General features: G+C 34.0%; 1 protein-coding gene across 1 annotated transcript in view; it reads right to left on the reverse strand.

Annotated features, from left to right (window-relative positions):
- rsh (radish) overlaps nucleotides 1-12,891 on the reverse strand; it is a 269,843-nt gene that overhangs the window by 114,201 nt on the left and 142,751 nt on the right. The gene's annotated exons all lie outside the window — the stretch shown is intronic.

Genomic DNA, 12,891 nt, shown 5'->3' on the forward strand with positions numbered 1-12,891 from the left:
AATATGTCCGTATACGCGAGTCCGGTTTTTTGAAGCGCGTAATGTAGCGCGTGTTATATTACGATAAAATTGGATACATAATTATTATGCTAAAATTCATCTAATCATAAACTTGGGAGTCTGAAGTAAATGTTTGTTGTGATGTTTAAAACAGAATCGTTATTCCGTTTCCGGATACAATGTCAATGTTCCTAGTTTCTTACTGTCATCATACAATACAATAGTGTAAAACTATTATTGTTTATTCTTGTTTAATTTGGTATCTAGGAATATGAAAATATGAAAAATAATATTATATAAATTATCAATACATGTCACTAATTATTCATTGTAAATTAAATATTGTCAATATACTAAGAGTGACATTATATTAAGCTATTGTCAACATACAGTTGGCAATAGCTATTATGTGAAATAATAATGTTGTGTAAACTGACAATTTAAGTCGCTTATTATTATTGTAAATTATTAATACGTAGACCATCAATGTCACTGATTTTATTATTGTAAATTGGGTGTGTCAACATACCTTTTGTCAACAAACCTAAAATAAATAATGATTAATATTAAGATCATGTGATAGTCGATATCCGCCTTGTTTGCGATGGCAGTGTTATAAAAGTACCCTACCTCGACAGAGAGGGGACAGTCTTGTATCGACAGCCCAGAGCAAACACAGCGGACCTTACTGAAGTTAAGTATTCTTATATTTTATTATAATGTAATGTAATCATTTGCCTTTTATAGGTTACCTGTTGTAACTGTGTACCAAATATGTACCTACTACTTTACTCAACGTTCTAATGTTTTAAAAGATGTGTGTTATGGAGTTTCTTTGCCCTTTCTTCTCCATGACTAAACACCTTAGCGAAACGGGTGGTAGATTCATTTTAATATAAATAGATCAATGATGAACAATACAGTTCAATTATTATTCGACTTGGTTGGTTTTACTTCTGTATTTATCACCTACCCTCTTGTGCTATTTATTTTATACATTGAGATAAAAGTAAACACTAGGTTGTTAGCTTCTAATTATTATAGAAGCCTGTTTAGATGATTAGGATTCTTACTTTGAAATAATACGGCAGATGCTTTGCTTGATCTTTAATTACTTAGTATTTGGCCTTACCTGACAAATAATTGATAAATGATAACTTTCATTAGTAATCATTGGATTTAATTTATCATCACTATTAAAGCCCACTGTCTTAACTTCTCTCTTTATCTAAATCTCACATCAGAAGTGGGATACGATAATTCTTTTCTTGTCGCAATACTAATACTTTTCAAATGCTTTCAGTAATCGTGGATGCGGCTTCTCCTTGAAGCGACAGGCTGCCGCCTGTCATCGGCAGCACTTGGTATTGGTGCCCGATGATCACAAAGCGATGGGCAATACTGTTGTCAGCGGCACTTGGTGCTAGTGTGGCACCGCTGGTTGGAACATCGCTTCAATTTTGAAAGTTAAGTGAAGTGTATTTATGTGCTGCTTCGAAGTGAACTTGGTGCAACTTTTAACTTTAAACCACGTGTTTGTGGTATAATTTATTTGGATAAGAATAAGTCTAGTTAGAGGTCAGATTGGCCGAACGGTTTTTGATAAAGTATATGTGAAATCATTTAGAAAGTTATGATATACCGAAACAATAATAATAATAATCAAATCAGTAGGTTTGCTCTTGAGAAATTGCATCGTACTTACAACTCGAAACTTGAAGAAATTACCTTATTCTGATTTATGTAACTTAAACATAAACTATATTTATTTATTTATTTTGCTTCTTAAAATAACTCTACCATTTATCTTCTCTTAAAACAACACAAAAGAGATGGTCCATTCAAGTAACTTTTATTATTTAACTAAATTACTTTTTTAGCAACGTAAGGCAGATTACCTGCTCAAGTTTTTTCTGTTCAGTAATGCTATCAGAACATTTTAATTTTATAAATACCTACGTTACGTGTTATCAATTTATTCTTGTTTTGAGTTGGTTTGCATACACTACACTTGTTTATAAGACACTAGCTGATCCCCGCGGCTTCGCCCGCGTAGATTTAGGTTTTTAAAGATCCCGTATAGCCTATGTCACTCAGGAATAATGTAGCTTTCTACTGGTGAAAGAATTTTTAAAATCGGTTCAGTAGTTCTAAAGATTACCCCCTACAAACAAACTTAACGACATTACCTCTTTATATAATACAACGGGCCGTGCAGCAGAAATCGTAATATTTTAATTTCGCCATAACTTCAAAACCAAACGTCCAATTTTAATCATTCAAAGACCAAATATTATCTCCATAAACTGTTCTTAGTGATGAAATCATTTATTTTGATAAGGATTAATAGCATGAGTAAAATAAACGCGTTTAAATGTAGTCCAAAAAAAATTCAAGATTTTTAAATAAAAAATTGTTGCTGTGCCTCACTCGACATAGATGGGTATAGTGTGTCGCGGACTTTTTTGTAGATATTTATAAGATCTACAATTAATTAGAACATTTTATGGTTCTATCTTTTATAGTTTAGGCAGCGTACGCAAAATAAGTAACTTTTCTGGTTGATTTTTTACACCTTGTGTCCGAAAAACCCAAATATCTTACGGAACCCTATTTTTTTCCAAAATAAAATATAGCCTATGTTACTCGTGGATAATGTAGCTTTCGAATGGTGAAAGAATTTTTAAAATCGGTCCAGTAGTTTTTGAGCCTATTCAGTACAAACAAACAAACAAACAAACAAACAAACAAACAAACAAACAAACAAACAAAGTTTTCCTCTTTATAATATTAGTGTAGATAATCAACAAAGAAAACATATTCTCTTCTACTCTACTTTCGGTCTGACGTCTATCCTAGTTTTTATGACAGTAACATTGACATTGAATCATTGAATTTTGTTTTGCGAATGGCACAATCTTATTTTTTTTTGTGTCGGTGCTTTTGTTGCCGTAGTTGATTTAATTTCACGGGCTGCAGTTTTCTATTTTCCTATGTACTTCGGGAACGAAATACTTATCAAGATGGCCGAATTATAATAAAACATACTAATAATTTATGCTAAATGACAGAAGGAGAACGGAGAGGAAGGAAAGGGAAAAGAAAAAAAAAGAAAAAAAAAAGAATAAGAAAAAAAAAAAAAAAAAATTTAAGGGGACAAAATGTTAAGACTCACTATGTGACAAAATGTTAAGACTCACTATGTGACAAAATGTTAAGACTCCCAATGGGACAAAATGTTAAGACTCACTATGTGACAAATGTTAAGACTCCCAATGGGACAAAATGTTAAGACTCCCAATGGGACAAAAAAAAAAAAAAAAAAAACTATAGAGATTTCCGAAAGGAACGAACTAAGAGATTTCCGAAAGGAACACATATCGAGATTCCCGAATGGGACGAGCTTGAGATTTCCGAATGGAACAAAATATCGAGATTCCCGAATGGGACGAGCTTGAGATTTCCGAATGGAACAAAATATCGAGATTCCCGAATGGGACGAGCTTGAGATTTCCGAATGGAACAAAATATCGAGATTCCCGAATGGGACGAGCTTGAGATTTCCGAATGGAACAAAATATCGAGATTCCCGAATGGGACGAGCTTGAGATTTCCGAATGGAACAAATATTGATAATAATAAAAGTAAATAAATTAAAAATAAAATAAATAAATATGGTAAATGTAATAATAAATACATATTATAGTAAATTTATAATAAATATAAGTATAATGGTAATACGAATAATAATAATAAATAATTTGAGATGTCCGAATGAGACAAACGTTGAGATTCCCAAACGGGACAAGAGTTTTTAATCCTAAAAGGGACAAATGTTATTATTGCCGAATGGTATTAAAAAAAAAAAAAAAAACAAAACATAAGGATTTTTTTTCCTTTCTCTCCGTATTTCCCTATGTACTTCGGGAGCGAAGTACTTGTCAGTATGGCCGTGTTATATTACGATAAAATTGGATACATAATTAATATGCTAAAATTCATCTAATCATAAACTTGGGAGTCTGAAGTAAATGTTTGTTGTGATGTTTAAAACAGAATCGTTATTCCGTTTCCGGATACAATGTCAATGTTCCTAGTTTCTTACTGTCATCATACAATACAATAGTGTAAAACTATTATTGTTTATTCTTGTTTAATTTGGTATCTAGGAATATGAAAATATGAAAAATAATATTATATAAATTATCAATACATGTCACTAATTATTCATTGTAAATTAAATATTGTCAATATACTAAGAGTGACATTATATTAAGCTATTGTCAACATACAGTTGGCAATAGCTATTATGTGAAATAATAATGTTGTGTAAACTGACAATTTAAGTCGCTTATTATTATTGTAAATTATTAATACGTAGACCATCAATGTCACTGATTTTATTATTGTAAATTGGGTGTGTCAACATACCTTTTGTCAACAAACCTAAAATAAATAATGATTAATATTAAGATCATGTGATAGTCGATATCCGCCTTGTTTGCGATGGCAGTGTTATAAAAGTACCCTACCTCGACAGAGAGGGGACAGTCTTGTATCGACAGCCCAGAGCAAACACAGCGGACCTTACTGAAGTTAAGTATTCTTATATTTTATTATAATGTAATGTAATCATTTGCCTTTTATAGGTTACCTGTTGTAACTGTGTACCAAATATGTACCTACTACTTTACTCAACGTTCTAATGTTTTAAAAGATGTGTGTTATGGAGTTTCTTTGCCCTTTCTTCTCCATGACTAAACACCTTAGCGAAACGGGTGGTAGATTCATTTTAATATAAATAGATCAATGCTGAACAATACAGTTCAATTATTATTCGACTTGGTTGGTTTTACTTCTGTATTTATCACCTACCCTCTTGTGCTATTTATTTTATACATTGAGATAAAAGTAAACACTAGGTTGTTAGCTTCTAATTATTATAGAAGCCTGTTTAGATGATTAGGATTCTTACTTTGAAATAATACGGCAGATGCTTTGCTTGATCTTTAATTACTTAGTATTTGGCCTTACCTGACAAATAATTGATAAATGATAACTTTCATTAGTAATCATTGGATTTAATTTATCATCACTATTAAAGCCCACTGTCTTAACTTCTCTCTTTATCTAAATCTCACACGCGTGTGTAAGCGCGTATGCTGAAAGACCGTATACGCGCAAAAATACGCTAGTCTGAAACCGCCATAAGGTTATTTGGTTTGTAAAGAACTCTTTGCTAATAAAGATAAATAAAGGTCGCAGTCTTACAATATTCGATTTCATAAAAAGATTTTACAGTGAACTTAATTGAAATAACATAAATTATTAGGAGACTATGGTGTCGTTATAGTCACCATCATAATCAACCCATCGCCGGCTCATTACTCATTATTAGTATGGAAGTATGGATTATTAATCAGTCCTCACTCAAACCACATTAGTAGGTATATCTACATTGGACCCATGCGAAGCCGGGGTGGGTGAAGTCTAATAATAATTTGAAGTCAGTAAAAAACCAAACATTTTAGTGCAATCTCTTCAGACAGAGTTTAGATCTTTTGAGCCAGTTTAGAGCATGTAAGTTTAAAGGATCAGTCACAAATCGCAATATGAGTTAGTGTAACATGTGCAGTTCAGATTTACGGCTCAGTTTGCGTGCAGCGGCTGCGAAAGTGTTATCCAGGATTTCAAGTTGATATATTATGTAGGCGACCTCCTTGCACAGTGCTTTTTAAGTAAAAACCAACAAACCAATAAACAAACACACTTTCGCATTTATAATATGGGTAGTGATACACATACAGGATGTAACCAGAAAGCTAGCGAAAACTTAGCGTTATTACTATTTAAACACAATCCAATATCAATAACCATTTGCCTCATTTTGTAGTAGTTTTAGTGATTTAGTATTTTTCAAACCAGTAATGTATAGCGTGCAAAACTCGGGTCAATGACCCACCTACGACGCGGCATTGACTACAAGTGTCCTACTTACGCAATGTTTGTTGACCTCTAGCGTCAGTCAAATGTTTTATTTGCAATATATCGTGAACTTTTACACAGAATATAGGTTTTTTTCGCGTTTTTTTTGTGGTATCGTATCAGTAATCATCAGTACTGTCACCTGTCTTCGTTTTTGCTAGCGTTAAGTTACACCCTGTATAAGTGTAAGCCGATATTTTAACGAAAAGTATCGACCATATTATTATTTCTTCAAAGAGTAAGTACCTACCTACCTATGTTGGCTAAATGTCCATCAAGCTTGTGGCTTTCATCTTTTAAAAAAGAGAAAATCAAGGTAAGAAAGTAGATCAGCTGACATCCTTTGATGTTTGTTACTTGGAAATACAGTACAGTAAATCGACAAGGTACATGTGTTTGTAGTGAAGGAGACTCCACTCATTTTTCATTGTGAATTGCTTCAGTAACATTTGATTTCAGGTTTGTGTCTTTGATTAATTACTTAAGTTGTTTCTTGTTGAAATTGTTAAGCTTGTGTCGGTTTTAACCAGTTTTAAGCGTAGTCCTATAGTAAATGAGGCAAAAAAAGTCCTAAAATCATCGATATAAATGACAAGATATGCCCAAGCGAACAAAATTTTTCACTGTTTTGGAACCAAATAAATCAGCACCACCTCTTAGATACTAATGAATGAACTTTGAAATCCAGACGTCACTGAGGTTGCATTGGTGCTAAAGCACCACTGAGTCGGTGCCATTTTGTTTGTTCAATGGCCCTGTCCATACGAAGTAATATAAGTATAAGTCAATGCCTAAAATATCCAACGTATAGGTAGGTAATGAAGAGTCAGATAGCTTGACATCATTAATTTTTAAATGCAAAATTTAGAACTTTCAAGAATCATATAGAGCTTTCTGATAAGTAAGTTTTACTCCATACAGTCTCCAAACATAATATTTTCGTATACGCATAGAAAGTTTATCAGGGTATATTCCGACCTAGCTCCATTCAAAGCTGCTCTGTGTGTTCGTTAAACAAATAACCACATGAAAGGAATTCTTTGAAATACACATACTTTGTGAAACTAAAAATGTAATGTGGTGAAAATATACACGAGGTCTTAAGAATTTGCTATGAATTTTTATCGACCTAGCATGTTCTTACTTATATTTTCTGAATTAAAGTATACCACATAATACTCAGATTTGTAAAAAGCGTATAAATAATATAGCACATAATATGAGCGGTCGTTAGTCTATACTTATGTACTTTTTAATTTAACCCCTTTTTTTTGGAAAAAAACGGAAACTTAAAGTCAAAATATCGAGCTAGTTAAGAAAAACTTGTAGTTTAATAGTATAAAACCAGTCTGAATCGCTACAAAACGAAGAGCAAATCACAGTAATTGGATCAGAGACCGTAGAGACAGAGCTCAAGTTAATTATATTGTTAACTTACGCCCGAGCGTCTAGTGTCAGTTAAAAATTCTACTGGAAATTATTCTAACTAACTGCAGTTTGTGGTGGCTAAAACTAAGAAAATGATTTCGAGACTCCCTGTCATTCATTTAGAAATTTTGTATATTTTGTACGGTATTTTACACCAAGCGAAAAAGAAAACTAAAAATGTATAAACAAGATAGTAAGTATTAGCAAAAAGCAATTGAAAATTTCACCCTCACCACCTGGGTGTCTGGTGCACTTCCTTCCGCACCGTCCGCTGTGCCAGATCCTTCTTTCCACGCACATGCAAACTGTGGAACCAACTCCTATCGGCGGTGTTCTCACTGGATTACAACATGGGGTTATTCAAGTCCAACGGATTCCTAAAAGGCCGGCAACGCATCGGCGGTTCCTCTGGTGCTGCAAATGTTCATGGGCGGCGGTAATCACTTAACCCGCCTGCTCGTTTGCTCGCTATCTCTATTTAAAAAAAATATGTTAATTTCCATGAATGACATACGGCATCTGCGGGACGCAGGTATAGTGTATTATCTATGTGCGGGACCATTGCGCACATGTCTGGGTGCCATGCGTGCCCTACAACCTGCACGAACGAGGAGCAACACAAGGCTACGAAATGAGCTATCGCGGTTGTGGCTATTTGAGGTGACCGTCGACTTGAGAAGAAGAAGAAGCTTAGTGAACCGGTGATGGGTTAATGATGATGATGATGATACAGGTGTGAATGAAGGTAAAAGCAAATCTCTAAAACCTGAATTAACGAAGTGTTTTGAAATAAATAATGAATTTCGGGGACATTTTCTGGTACTTAAATAAAAATCTTAATTAAGTAATAATTAATGTGTCACTAATAGGTGGGTGTTGTGAAAATAATTGGGTAATAATTTATACCCACATTTACCCAGAAAATTATTTCGATTCTAGGCGCTGCTTGACAATATTTTCACATGATTTCGAACTAGATGATGCTCGCGACTTCGGAAACGTGGATTTAGGTTTTTAAAAATCCCACGGGAACTTTTTATTTTCCGAGATAAAAAGAAGCCATCCTTCCCCGGGATGCAAGCTATCTCTGTACCAAATTTTGTCAAAATCGGTTGAACGGATGGGCCGTGAAAGGCTAGCAGACAGACAGACAGACACACTTTCGCACTTATACTATTAGTATGGATATGGGTAGTATGGATTATTTATTATTTAACTAGCTGATGCCCGCGTCTACGTCCCCGTGGAATTAGGTTTTTTAAAAATCCCGTGGGAACTCTTTGATTTTCCGGGATTAAAAGTCTATAAAGCCTATGTCACTCTCAAGATCATTACCTATACTCATGCAAAAAATCACGTCAATCCATTGCACCGTTGCGACGTGATTGAAGGACAAACCAACAAACCAACAAACAAACACACTTTCGCATTTATAAATTTATAAGACCTACTGATTATGTTTCAAAAGTTTTGTTTGTGTGATATCTTATCAGTTATTTCATCAGTATATACTATCACCCGTCTTCGTTTTTGCTGGCGTTCTAATTACACCCTGTATTTGTCTTTCATCTCTTTAACTTCCTTGGGGATGGAGGGGCTAACATTAGGGATTAGGATTATTATTTATTAGGATTGCATGATGTAAATGAAGGCCATTCGCTTATTACACTTCACATTAATTTTAATCTCCCCATTATTCAAACCTTTAGGAATATAGAACTTATAGAGAAAGGCGAAGGCGACCTCATAACTGGTAATTATTGTTACGGGGTCAATCCTCTTTCGGCCTCATATTCTAGCTGTTAATTCATAATTTACGACTTTCGGTAAAAGGAAGATTGTTACGTTGAAGGTTTTTAATCGTACTTAATTAATATATGTGTAAAAATTAACAACGTAGGACCTGAAACTGTGTGGGGTCAAAATGTAGGTCTAGGTTATCTATTTAAAAGGAAAAGCTGACTGACTGACTGATGTATCAACGCAAAGCTCAAACTACTAGACGAATAGGGCTGAAAGCCATGCAGATAGCTATTAAGACGTAGACATCCGCTAAGATGTTTTTTTGAAAATTCAACCCCTAAGGGGATAAAATAGGGGTTTGAAGGGGGTCGCGAGCATAAGCTAGTAACTTATAATCAAATCAAAATACGATTATTAATTCACGTAGGACAACCTGGTGTCTCCTATGCTACGCCTGTGACTCTATTACTGATTCGGAATGATTCTAGATTCTACTCAGAAGAGCAGGCAAGAAACTCAGCAGTTGCTCTTTTCAAATCATAAAATTTTACAATATGTAACATGTATACTACACTACACCATCTTGTGGTCAACCGAACGCTCAGCCAGTTGCTTCCACGCTACTCTGTCACCAAGCAATTAATCAATGCTGCAGGGGGAAAAAAATAAAAGCTAAATTGACATTGACTCAGAAATCTCAGTCAATGTCAATTTAGCTGGCAAGTTTATTTTACAGTCATATATAGACTACTTCCATGCTAATATTAAAAATGCGGTCGGAATGCGGTCTTCTATCGGTCTGTTACTTGGTATTTTACCTTTGCAAGGCTCATCCGTTTTTTGATTAAATTTGGTACAGAGATAACTTGCATCCCTGAGTCAGATAAAGGCTACATTTATCTTGGGAAATCAAAAGATTTCCACGGTATTAAAAAAAAAATTGTTTTTTTTTTACTTTCTTAATTAAATTTTTTCTAACGTCAATGTGTTACGATGCTTTTATATAAAAACCCTTCAATTTTAAATTAGCGAAAATGTAAAATAAAGTAATTCAATACCTGCAAAAATAAACCCTCCATTAAAATATTAAAAAGGGTCACGAAACACTAATGTAGCGGTCCACTTTGTATCATTGAAAAATGAAAATAATTACGCGAAAATTTAAATAAAATGTAAGGGCGCTCGTTGAAAATGCTTGACATTAATTTCAATGCTCCTTAATTAACTAGTATACGTTTCTATCATTTCATATTTACATTGCGGAATAATTAATATGCTGTTCTATATTTTCATGGTCGAATTCATAAGAAAAACAACTTTCTAACTAAAACTTTGTAACTTTGTTCAGCTTTAGTTTCAAAAGCACGGGCTTTCTCGCATAGAGACATATTAGTATAGAATTGACCACAAATACCTATTGCCCATCGAGTTGAAAGATGGGGCCGGGGTATTATGATTTCCTAGTAATTTCTATACAGAAAAACCAATTAATATAATTTTAACTTAAAATTTAAACCAGCCTTTTAAGCTTATACTTGAAGTAGCGTAGCTGACTCACATTTTAGGGTTCCATATCTCTGTCTGTCCATCTGTCTGTATGTCACGACCAATACTACCCATAATATATACATATAAATGCGAGTGTTTTTGTCGGTAAGTAGTGCCGCAACGGAGCAAAGGAACTATCAGATTTTTTGTAGGGATATAATAAGTTAAAGACCTGGAGAGTGACACAGGCTACTTTTTATTCCGGAAAATCAAAGAGTTCAGGTATGAATAGTGGCTTCCAGTGTCTGAGGCCAAGATAGTACTATTTAGGTCACTGAGTAACCAAAGTAGCTAATATCAATAACGATTAAATATAAAAACGAGAAATAAACAACCTTCATTAAAATTAAAAATGGCCCTTTCTAATCTGCCCGGTCCATTTTGTCCCAGTGGAGAACGAAAATTACAGCGCGGTGTAATTCAAGGCGCTTGCTTTTAAACGTTTACCATTAATTTTAGCCTTGGTATTGTTTGTGCCTTACATTTTTTACCTTTTGTTTTAAATCAAAGAAAATATTACGATAATACTACTCTAATTTTCTGCAAGCTTTCTAGCATTTCCTTACGTTGGGGTTCAATGGATTTTGAACACAATGATCGTGGATTGTGAAAATTCCTTTTAAGAGTAAAATAATCCAATGCCATCCATCCATCACTTGAGACGAGAATACGACGATGATATCTGGGATTACATCTTAAAACCATAAACTTATACCAAATATAATGAAAACATTAGTACATAAGGTACAGTTTTAAGACGCAAAATGAACACGATGTTCAATAGGAATGTTAAAATTAACGGCAATATAAATTGTAAATTTTTTGGGCAATTATGTTTTATATCTTTTTACCTCATATGTGACTCATCTAAATATATAAAAGGAAAAGGTGACTGACTGACTGACTGACTGATCTATCAACGCACAGGTCAAATTACTGGACGGATCGGGCTGAAATTTGGCATGCAGATGGTTATTTAGGGTTATTATCATTGATGTTGGAATTATTATTCTAGGGTTATTATAACGTAAGAATCCGCTAAGAAAGGATTTTTGAAAATTCAACCCCTAAGGGGGTGAAATAGGGATTTGAGATTTTGTGTAGTCCACGCGGACTAAGTCGCGGGAATACGCTAGTTTTTCATATAATACGTTTGCTATTGTACCTATTCATTCCAGTTCTATTTAAAAATAAACTTACATTTTACTGTTATATTGGGGCCGATTCTCTTGTACACAATCTCGAAACTAAACTAAATTAACAGGTCTAAATCTAGTGCTATCCTTTTCCGCAAGCAACATTATGAAAGGGATAGCAATAGATTTAGACGTGCCATTTTAGTTTAGTTTAGAGATTGTGTACAAAGGAATTAGCCCCACTGTTTCTATTTCATAATAAGTATGTAAATATACAGTACAATGTTAAGGTAAATATACCTATAATATTTTAATAGGTACTTAATATTGTAATGTCGTATTATTTTCATAACCGTTATAAGCTTAATCTCAGCAGCCGCTTACTCAAACATAATAATATTATCTACTCATATGCGAGACGTTCAATGAAGCGAAAATGTTCACGTAGCAGATAAGGGGCTGGAAACATGCACGTATTGTGTTTTGTCCTGTAATATCTTCGGCCTTCGACGGATTTGCGCACGTGTAGCTTTGTATCTAATCTTATAAAGGACCAGCTTCCTTTCCTTTGGATAGACCTATCTGGTTCTACGGCCCAGCTGGTAGAGGTTGGCGGGCCGTATAGCGGTTTGGTGTTCTTGCTCACTTCGCTGGGATATACTTATTCGTAGTCGCTACAATAATCGTAGTTTGGCTTTCATTTGAATACTACGTAGGTACTAACCAATCAAACTCAATGAAGTTTTAGATATACGTTCTAGGAATCTATGTGTGTAGTTTTCCAGATTTCCGTTAAAATATTCAGTTTCACGGTCTCAAGAATTCACATACAAATATTAAAAACCCGTGTAACTTTTAAAAAACAAGTTATATATATGAATATCCCTAATCAATTTTGACGAAATTTGGTATTGAGATAACCTGCATCCCAGGGAAGGACATATATCCTAATTTTTATCCCGGAAAAATCAAAGAGTTGACATGGATTTTTAAAAACTAAATCCAAGACAAAGCAGTCGCGATCATCTTTTATATTATTTAGTATAGAGAT

The sequence above is a fragment of the Maniola hyperantus genome, chromosome 16, assembly GCF_902806685.2.
Source record: "Maniola hyperantus chromosome 16, iAphHyp1.2, whole genome shotgun sequence".
Taxonomy (NCBI): domain Eukaryota; kingdom Metazoa; phylum Arthropoda; class Insecta; order Lepidoptera; family Nymphalidae; genus Maniola; species Maniola hyperantus.